This window comes from Tenrec ecaudatus, chromosome 17 (genome assembly GCF_050624435.1).
Source record: "Tenrec ecaudatus isolate mTenEca1 chromosome 17, mTenEca1.hap1, whole genome shotgun sequence".
NCBI lineage: Eukaryota > Metazoa > Chordata > Mammalia > Afrosoricida > Tenrecidae > Tenrec > Tenrec ecaudatus.
This window is the reverse complement of record NC_134546.1, coordinates 75,056,345-75,065,170: the sequence shown is the minus strand read 5'-3', so window position 1 is coordinate 75,065,170 and position 8,826 is coordinate 75,056,345. Positions and strand designations below refer to the sequence as shown.

At 48.7% G+C, this 8,826-nt stretch overlaps 1 pseudogene; it reads left to right on the top strand.

Moving 5' to 3' along the window:
* Positions 1–8,342, top strand: LOC142430515 (xylosyl- and glucuronyltransferase LARGE2 pseudogene; annotated as a pseudogene).
* Positions 8,343–8,826: the final 484 nt, after the last annotated feature.

The window sequence follows — 8,826 nt, the reverse complement described above, 5'->3', positions numbered from 1 at the left end:
ATGCCCATGGCCCTGGACGAGATGTTGGAGTAGTGTGAACCTACTTGAGCACCTTGTGCACATACACAGAGTAGGTCTCCTTGCTCTTCGCTGGCATTTCTTACTGTGCTTCCTCTGAGCCTTAGCTGCAGTCTCCTTGGGGCCCCTCCCTGGGCAGGCAGGGACTTAGCGGGGTCAGGTGGGTTGTTCGACTGGGACAGTACACCTGGGAAAGGTAATTCAGGTGTCCTAAGGCGAGCTCAGGGAGGACAGAAGCTCTTGTGGAGAAGAAGGGAAAAAGTTCGCTTGATCTTACTTTTCAGTACGAATGCAGACCATGAAAGTGGGGCCTCGTGATCTTTCTGACCTTTTGGGTTTTAAGCAGGAGGTGTCAGAAAAGTTAACACAGGGATAACTGGCTTGTTGCGGCCAGCCATTCACAGTGACTTCACTTTTTGTTCCTTTGATGTCAGCTCTTTTTATTGCTGTGAAGCAGAATTCACCAAGCATTGGATGATTCAACCACTAATGGGATACGTGAGCTGGGTTTAGACCGTCTTGAGACAGATTCGTTTTACCCTAATGGTGATGTGTTGTTTCTATGGTAACCTTGCTCAGAAGGAGAGGAACCACACGTTCCATTGGGTGTCTGTGCTTAGTTGAGGAGCCAATGGGGCGAAGCTGCCATCTGTGGGATTAAGACAGAAAGATTCTTAAACTGCAGAAAGGATAGGACACCTCAGGGAGCCTCCATTGGGCTTGGATAACCTCCAACCCTGCCACCGTGGGCTGTGGCTCTCTGTGGATGCAAGTCCCCACTGTGCGCTGGGACCAGAGAGGTGGCAGCCCCTCACTCGCCTGTCACATACCTCATGTTGTTGGGATCCTGGTGCTAAACTTGGTAGACAACCTGCTTCTTGGTCAGCGTTTCCTATCGAGCACAGCAGCTCCCTCCTTGCGATCTATTGCTGCCTTAACAGGACCTTCCAGTTGACCTCCCAAGTGGCGACGAGAAAAGTAACTACGTCCCCACTCGGTCCCAGAGGAAGGGGACAGGGCTCCTAATGGAGGTGCCCAAGGTGCATGTGCTCATCGCAGCATCTCCAGCCAGTTGCCTGAATGGGCCTCCTGGTCGTTCTCCCAAGTGGTGGTGAGAAAAATGACTAAGCCCCACCTGATGCCAGTCTATGCACCTTTTGCGACAGGAGCAGCCTGAAGTCTCAGATGAGGCCAACAGGGACATTGATAACAGGTTATTTCTCGTCTCCTAGAAAGTATTAGTAAGTGTTCTTTCAAAACTATTTTTATGTGTGAGCCCAATAACTTGAACTTAAACAAACAAACAAAACGGGGAGAAGTGTTTATTCATCATATGTGAATAATCTGGTCTCTAGATGCCAGAATCTTTAATTTTCATCTATCTTACAGTTAGGCAGGAAGGGCCTCATGAAATTTTATTTCGATTGAATTGCACATAGACCTTTTAAGCAGCCTGAAACCCACTCAACTATCATTAGTCTCTTGTTCTGCTGGATCCTGTGATCTTCCAGCTGACCCCTCAATGTAGAGGCCTATATGATTTACACTTCCCTTGAAAGACAAAATGTCACAACCGATGACGGTGTGCTGTCCTTACACTAGAACCCACATTCATGAAAACACTCTGTCATATGGCATCCCATGTGGAGCTTAGAGAATTGCCTTCAGCTGACCTCCAAAAGAATGGTATAATGAGGGGTAGGAAGTTCTCACTGATTTTGTTGTCACCTTGTTTGTTCCTTTTTTTAACAAAAGAAACCTCTTCCCTCTCTTAATAAGAGAAGTAAGAACTTGGTAAATATAACTAGCACACTAGCATGTTTTTGTGCATGTCTTGGGTGTTTATTTGTGGTTTCTGGGGATGGTGTCATATTAGCTGTCATGGAGTCAGTTCCATCTCACAGGGACCGAGTGAACAACAGAACAAAGCACTGCACTCTCCTGTGCAAACCTCACAATTTAGGATGAACCCATTGTTGCAGTCACGTTGTTAGTCCATTCAGTAGAGGGATTCCTATTTTTCACTGCCCCTCTACTTTACCCAACTTAATGTCCTACTCCAGGGACTGTTCTCTTGATAACTTGTACAAAGTATATTATACGAACTTTCACCATCTTTACCGCTAAGCAGTCCTCTGATATTACTTCTCTGATATTACTTCTGCCAAGACACACTAGTTTGTACCATGGCTATTCATGGTACTTGGGACATTCTTGGCCAGAACTATAACTCAACCACATTGGTTCTTCTGCCTGCCTAATTCAGTTCCCATCTTTCGCGTGCAGAGGAAGCCATTGACAATAGCATGTTTTAGTCAGGTGAACTCAATCCTCAAGGTAATAATCTTTTTAAAAAATCATTTTGTTGGAGGCTCGTACAATTCTTAGCACAACCCATACATACAAGCACATATGTACATTTGTTGCCATCACCATTCTCAAAACACTTGCCTTCTACTTGAGCCCTTATTATCGGCTGCTGATTTTTCCCCTCCCTCCCCACTACCTCCTACCTCATGAATCCTTCATAATTCATAAATTATTATTTTGTCATGTTACACTGTCTGATGTCTCTCCCCGCCCTCTTCTCTGCTGTCCATCCTCCAGGGAGGTGGCTATACGTAGATTCTTGTAATCAGTTGCCCCTTTCTACCTCACATTCCCTCCACCCTCCAGGCATTGCCACTCTCATCACTGGTCCTGAAGGAGTCATCTGTCCTAGATTCCGTTTCCAGTTGCTATCTGTACCAATGTACATCCTTTAGTCTAGCCAGATTTTTAAGGTAGGATTGGGATGATAGTGGGGGCAGGAAGCATTTAAAAACTAGTGGAAAGTTATATGTTTCATCATTGCTACCCTGCACCCTGACCGGCTCATCTCCCTGCCACAACCCTTCAGTAAGGGGGTGTCTGGTTGGCTACTGATGGGCTTTGAGAGTCCCCTTTGCACTCACCCACATTTACAAGGATATGAGGTTTTTTTGTTCCTTGATGCTTGATACTGATCCCTTTGACAACTCGTGGTCACACGGGCTGATGTGTTTCTTCCTTGTGGGCTTTTGTTGCTTCTGACCTAGATGGCTACTTGTTTATCTTCGAGGTTTAAGACCCCAGATGCTATATCTTTTGATAGCTGGGTGCCATTAGCTTTCTTCCTCAATGTAACATCTTTCCAGCACTGTAAAGTGGTGTTGTTCCCCTGATTCATACAATGCAATGTAGCTGTAGATCTCCTATCACCATATGGGGTGTTTTTTGGGGATTTTTTTTTTCATAAACTAACTTTTTCTGGAAGGAGTCAAAATTACTCAACTTAGATTAAGAATGCTGATCAAGGTAGGATTCAGATCATGACAGTGGAGGGGGGAGAGGAAGGTTTTTGGAACTAGAGAAAAGTTCTATTTTTCATCGTTTCTACATCGCACCCTGACTGGCCTGTCTCCTCCCAAAGACCCTTCTGTAAGGGGATGTCCAGTGGCCTACAAATGGGCTTGCAAGCCTGGATAGACCAGATGATACACACTGGTACAGATGGGAACTGGAAACACAGGGAATCCAGGGCAGATGATCACCTCAGGACCAGTGGTGTGATTGGCGATACTGGGAAGAAAATGTGAGGGTGGGTTGGAAAGGGGGAACTGATTTCAAGGATCTACATGTGACCTCCTCCCTGGGGGACAGACAACAGAAAAGTGGGTGAAGGAAGACATGGGACAAAGCAAGTTATGACAAAATTATAATTTATAAATTATCAAGGGTTCCTGAGGGAACGGGGAGTGTGCAGGGAGGGGAAAATGAGGACCTGATGTCAGGGGCTTGGGTGGAGAGCAAACGTTTTGAGAATAATGAGGGCAGCGAATGTATAAATGTGCTTTACACGATGGAAGTATGTATGGATTGTGATAAGAGTTGTATGAGCCCCTAATAAAATGATTTTTTAAAAGAATGAATGTTGATCAAGTAGGTCCAACCTTGTTCCTTAACCAGCCTACCTCAGAGCTCTGAGATTGAAACCTGGACTTAAGACCTAGGGGAAGGGTGAGCCTTATATTCCAAATATTTATGACGACTGGACATGACAGAGTCAAAGATAAATTGTGTATTTTTCTAGTAGCCTGACTTACATACTAGTTTTATAGGGGCACAAACATACACCCCTGTCAAATAACTGCCACTTCACAACTCCCTGAATAAGAAACTCTCTGGGGGTTGAAAAGGGCAATGTCAATGACATCAAACCAGGATATCTAACTAGCCACTTCAGGCTAATGTCTCCCTACTTTATCACAGCTTAGCCTCTTCCGGTCACATTCATTTTGTGTTCCTACCCCTCCAGGCTCCTGGTCGAGCAAGTTTCACAAGTGGTGCCAAGATACTAGCTTTTTATCTCTCCCCAGATATCCAAAACTATGGGTGAGATGTGGGTGTTATAGTGAGATAATCAGGGGAAAGGATAAAAAAATGTAAAGGGGAAGAAATTGTGGGTAGAAAGGTACACAGATAGTATCAGTACTGAAATAATTGATCACACCTCATAATTCTGTAAAATTTTAAAGTACATTGTAAATGTTTTTATAGCAATAAAACTAGCATAAGAATATTGTAGCAATGAGTTTATTGACTTGGCTTGAAAACAGATCCTTCCTGAAAATCACCTATTTTGATGACAAATTAAAGTGTGTGGGTTCCTCTTCGAAGTCAACCATTCAAAACCTAGGCCAACACTCAACTTAAGCATTGAATTCCCAAGGCTATACAGTAATCCAGCGTCATAACTGCCTTTCAGGAACACCTGGAATCCATTCATCCTCTGAGACTAGGAAATACCTGCTTCCATTACAGCAATGTCAATGAAGGGGACCTGATGAACAGAAGAATGAACTCTATTAGGATAGCATGGGCTCTGTCTTTGAAATAAATACCTCAGGTTGAATCCTAATCTTCAGCTCAGGGGCACAGGGTGATCACTCCTTAGGGAAAGAAGTGTAGGCCAACAACCTGACATACCTAAGTGATAACTCCTCTTATGTTTCAGGTTGCAGATTGGCCACACATAACCAAAATACAGGCCAGTCTAGGGAGCCAGAAACCTGGGACTGCTGTCTTGCACACTTAAGCATCACAAGGATTTGAACTTCTGAATGGTTGTGAACCAAATTCATTCACCTGAATCCAAATTTCCTAGTGTCTCTACTTTTTATTTAGGGAGTGCATTGATTTGACTTCCTGAAGCTGTACTACAAAATGGTGAGTACGACAGAAACCTAGGGCATTTGCATTATACAGAGTAAAGTCAGATAGGAATCACTGGAAACCTGAGGTTAGATTATAAGGTAAAAGTGTGATGGGCGGGCAACAAGAGATGGAGCTTTCTGAAGCAGTCTATTGCTATCAAATGCATATGTGGTTCCAAGCACTGGATAACTGATGGTCTTCCTTATGTGCCTTGAGGCTTGTTATATAAGGTATCAGCATCCCAGTTTGGGCCTTGGTTTTTTGAAATGTGTAATAAATTTCCTGAGTAGAGTCCAGATATAAAGATCTATCAGAGGACATGAATTCTTAGCTCATTCAGAGTCACCATTACGTCTTCACTAGTTTTCTTTATTCCGTCAGGCAGTGACATATTTTCTTTAGATTTTTAAAGATGGCAGATGTGGCTCTTACACTGTTGGACGTATTTTCTCATGGCTTCATCAAAAGAATGAGTCTGATTGAAATGTGTCCAGTTGGTCAATAAGTCAGAATTCCTATTCCTTATATTTATTTATGTTGATAAAAAGCCCAGCAGAAACATTCCTCACTGGTAATGTCCCTTTGTTCCACAGAAAAATCCTTCCTAGGCTTGCAGTATCTTTACCTTGCCTTACATAATTAACACAATTATTGTGCTATTATTAATAACACAGCCACTGAAGGTGGTTTATTTTTCTTGAACTTTTTCAAAAAACAAACAATTGTGTCTCTTTCTTCAGAGGATCCCATGTATAACATGGCCCATGTATTGAGGATGATACCTCATCATCTTTGCTTTTTAATAGCATTTGTCCTGTACTTCTTCCAAGAGACCAAAAACAAAAGATACAAACTCACTGCCATAGAAATGATTCCGGTAGGGACCGCTGGGCCAGTCTGGCCGCAGGAGCAGGTGAGGGTGGCGAGGAGTTGTGGAGGCAGGACAGGCGGCCTTCAGGCCCTGCTGCTTAGGGTTGGCCCCCAGCTTTCCCCGCTGGCTCCTGAGGGCCCGTGCTGGAGCCTGCAGCCCCAGCCCGGGGGGGGGGGCGCACCCCGCCCAGAGCACCCGTCTGGGCGGCCTTGCCGCCCACAAGCGCGCTCACAGGGCGCTGCTGCTGCTGCTGCTGCTGCTGCTCAGCTTCTACCTGCTTGGCCCGGTCCTGGACTAAGGGCGACTGCGAGGGCCTGCTGTGCTAGACGGAGCCCTGCCGTGGGACCACAACAGCTCGGCCTGTGTCCCACTGCGGTCGCTGCTGCCCAAGTGCGAGCTTTTGCATGTGGCCATCATATGTGCAGGCTATAACTCCAGCGGGGATGTGGTCACCCCGGTCAAATCCCTACTCTTCTACAGGAGAAACGCCCTGCGCCTCCACTTGGTGACGGACGGGGTGGCCAGGAACATCCTGGAGACACTTCCACACGTGGATGGTACCTGCCATCCGAGTCAGCTTCTACAACGCTGATGAGTTCCAGTCCCAGGTCTCCTGGATCCCCAACACCCACTATTCTGGCCTCTATGGGCTCTTGAAACTAGTGCTGCCCGGTGCCCTGCCCTCTGACCTGGCCCGGGTCATTGTCCTCAACAGAAACGTCACCTTTGCTTCTGACATCGTGGAGCTCTGGGCATTTTTTGCTCACTTTTCTGACAAGCAGATGATTGGTCTTGTGGAGAACCAGAGTGACTGGTACCTGGGCAACCTCTGGAAGAACCACAGACCCTAGCCTGCCTTGGGTATGGATTTAACACAGGCGTCATCCTCCTGAGACTAGACTGGCTTCGGCAGGCTGGCTGGGAGCAGATGTGGAAGCAACTGCGAGAAGAGTGCTTCTCACCCTGTCGGCCACCTCTTTGGCTCACCAGGGCATCTTCAATGCTGTCCTCAAGGATCACCCAGGGCTGGTGCTGCTGCTGCTGCTGCCCTGCACCTGGGACATGCAGCTGTCTGACCACACGCTGACTGAGCACTGCTACTCTGAGGCGTCAGACCTGACGGTGATGCCCTGGAACTCACCAAAGAAGTTCCGGGTGAAAAACAAGCATGTGGAATTCTTCCGCAACCTCCACTTGACCTTCCTGGAGTACGATGGGAACCTGCTGCACAGGGAACTGTTTGGCTGCCCAAGCCAGCCCCCACCTCAGGTTGCGCAACTGCTGCCCCCCCTGGCACAGCTAGATGAGGACACAGCCTGCTTTGAGTTCCAGCAGCAGCGTCTCACTGTGGCCAGCGCTCACCTCACCTTCCTGCCTTTTGAGCTGTCACCGCCCAGGAGCCACGATATCACCCTGGTGGCCCAGCTCTCCTTGGACCAGTTGCAGATGCTGGAAGTCCTGTGCCACTGACCTGGCCGACGCCGAGGCCCAGCACTCCTGCGCTTTGTGGAGGGCTCGCCGGTGCTCTCGGTGTGGCGCAACGTGGCCTACCACATGGTGTACCCGGAGGGGCCCCTCTGCCCTGTCAACCATCTGCGCAACGTGGCCTTGGCCCAGGCCCTCACGTCCCACGTCTTCCTCAGCGACATCGAGTTCCTGCATGCCCACTCCCTCTACGACTCCCTCAGGGCCTCCCTTGAGCAGCTGGAGCTGGGGAGCCGCCCTTCGAGAGCCTGCACTACCGCCTCCGCTTCCCTACTCCGAGGCCAAGCTGCTGGCCCTGCTGGACGCTGGCGCTCTCTTCACCTTCAGGTGCGACGTGTGGCCCCAGGGTCATGCGCCCACGGATTACGCCCGCTGGAGGGAGGCGCAGGCCCCGTACCCAGTGCAGTGGGCAGCGGACTACGAGCCTTACGTGGTGCAGCCGCGTGACTGTCCCCGCTACAATGCTCGCTTTGTGGGCTTTGGCTGGAACAAGGTGGCCCACATGGAGGAGCTGGACTCTTAGGAATATGAGTTCCTGGTCCTGCCGGAAGCATTTACCATTCACGTGCCCCACGCGCCCAGCCTGGGCATCTCCCGCTTCCGCTCCAACCCCACCTACCACCACTGCTTGCGGACCCTGAAGGAGGAATTCCACCAGAACCTGTCCCGCCGCTATGGGTCCTCTGCCCTCAAGTACCACACTGCCCTGAAGCAGCCCCGGGGAATCTTGTGATCCCCCAGGGCTGGGGCTGCGCTTGCCTGGCTCAGCTGCACCACTGCATGCCGGGAGCTGCCCCTGCCAAGGACATTGCTATTAAGTTATTTATGGTCTACATGGGGAGGGCTGGGGCAGGGCCATCTGTGGTGGGGCCTGAGGTTCACCCATGCTGCTACTCCCCCATTGGGTTCCAGCCTCCCCCTGCCCCAGCCGGTTTGGGGCTGCTTCCCCGTCCCAACGACCTATAGCTCTTTTTTATAATTAATGTTTGTAAAAACCCCTCGTATGCCCCTCTCTCTTGGTTTGGGGACGTGGACTTCTCAGGAAGCCTTGTGCAGCTGCAGTCATGGGAGGGGCAGCAGTGTGGGGGCCAAAGAGGACGGAGGCCACCCACCCCCTGCCCTCCCCTGCCCCAAACCCAACACCATGAGGCCAACAGACTTTATTTGGCTTTATTTAGTAAAATGTTAAAATAAATACAAATTGATCAGCTTAAAAA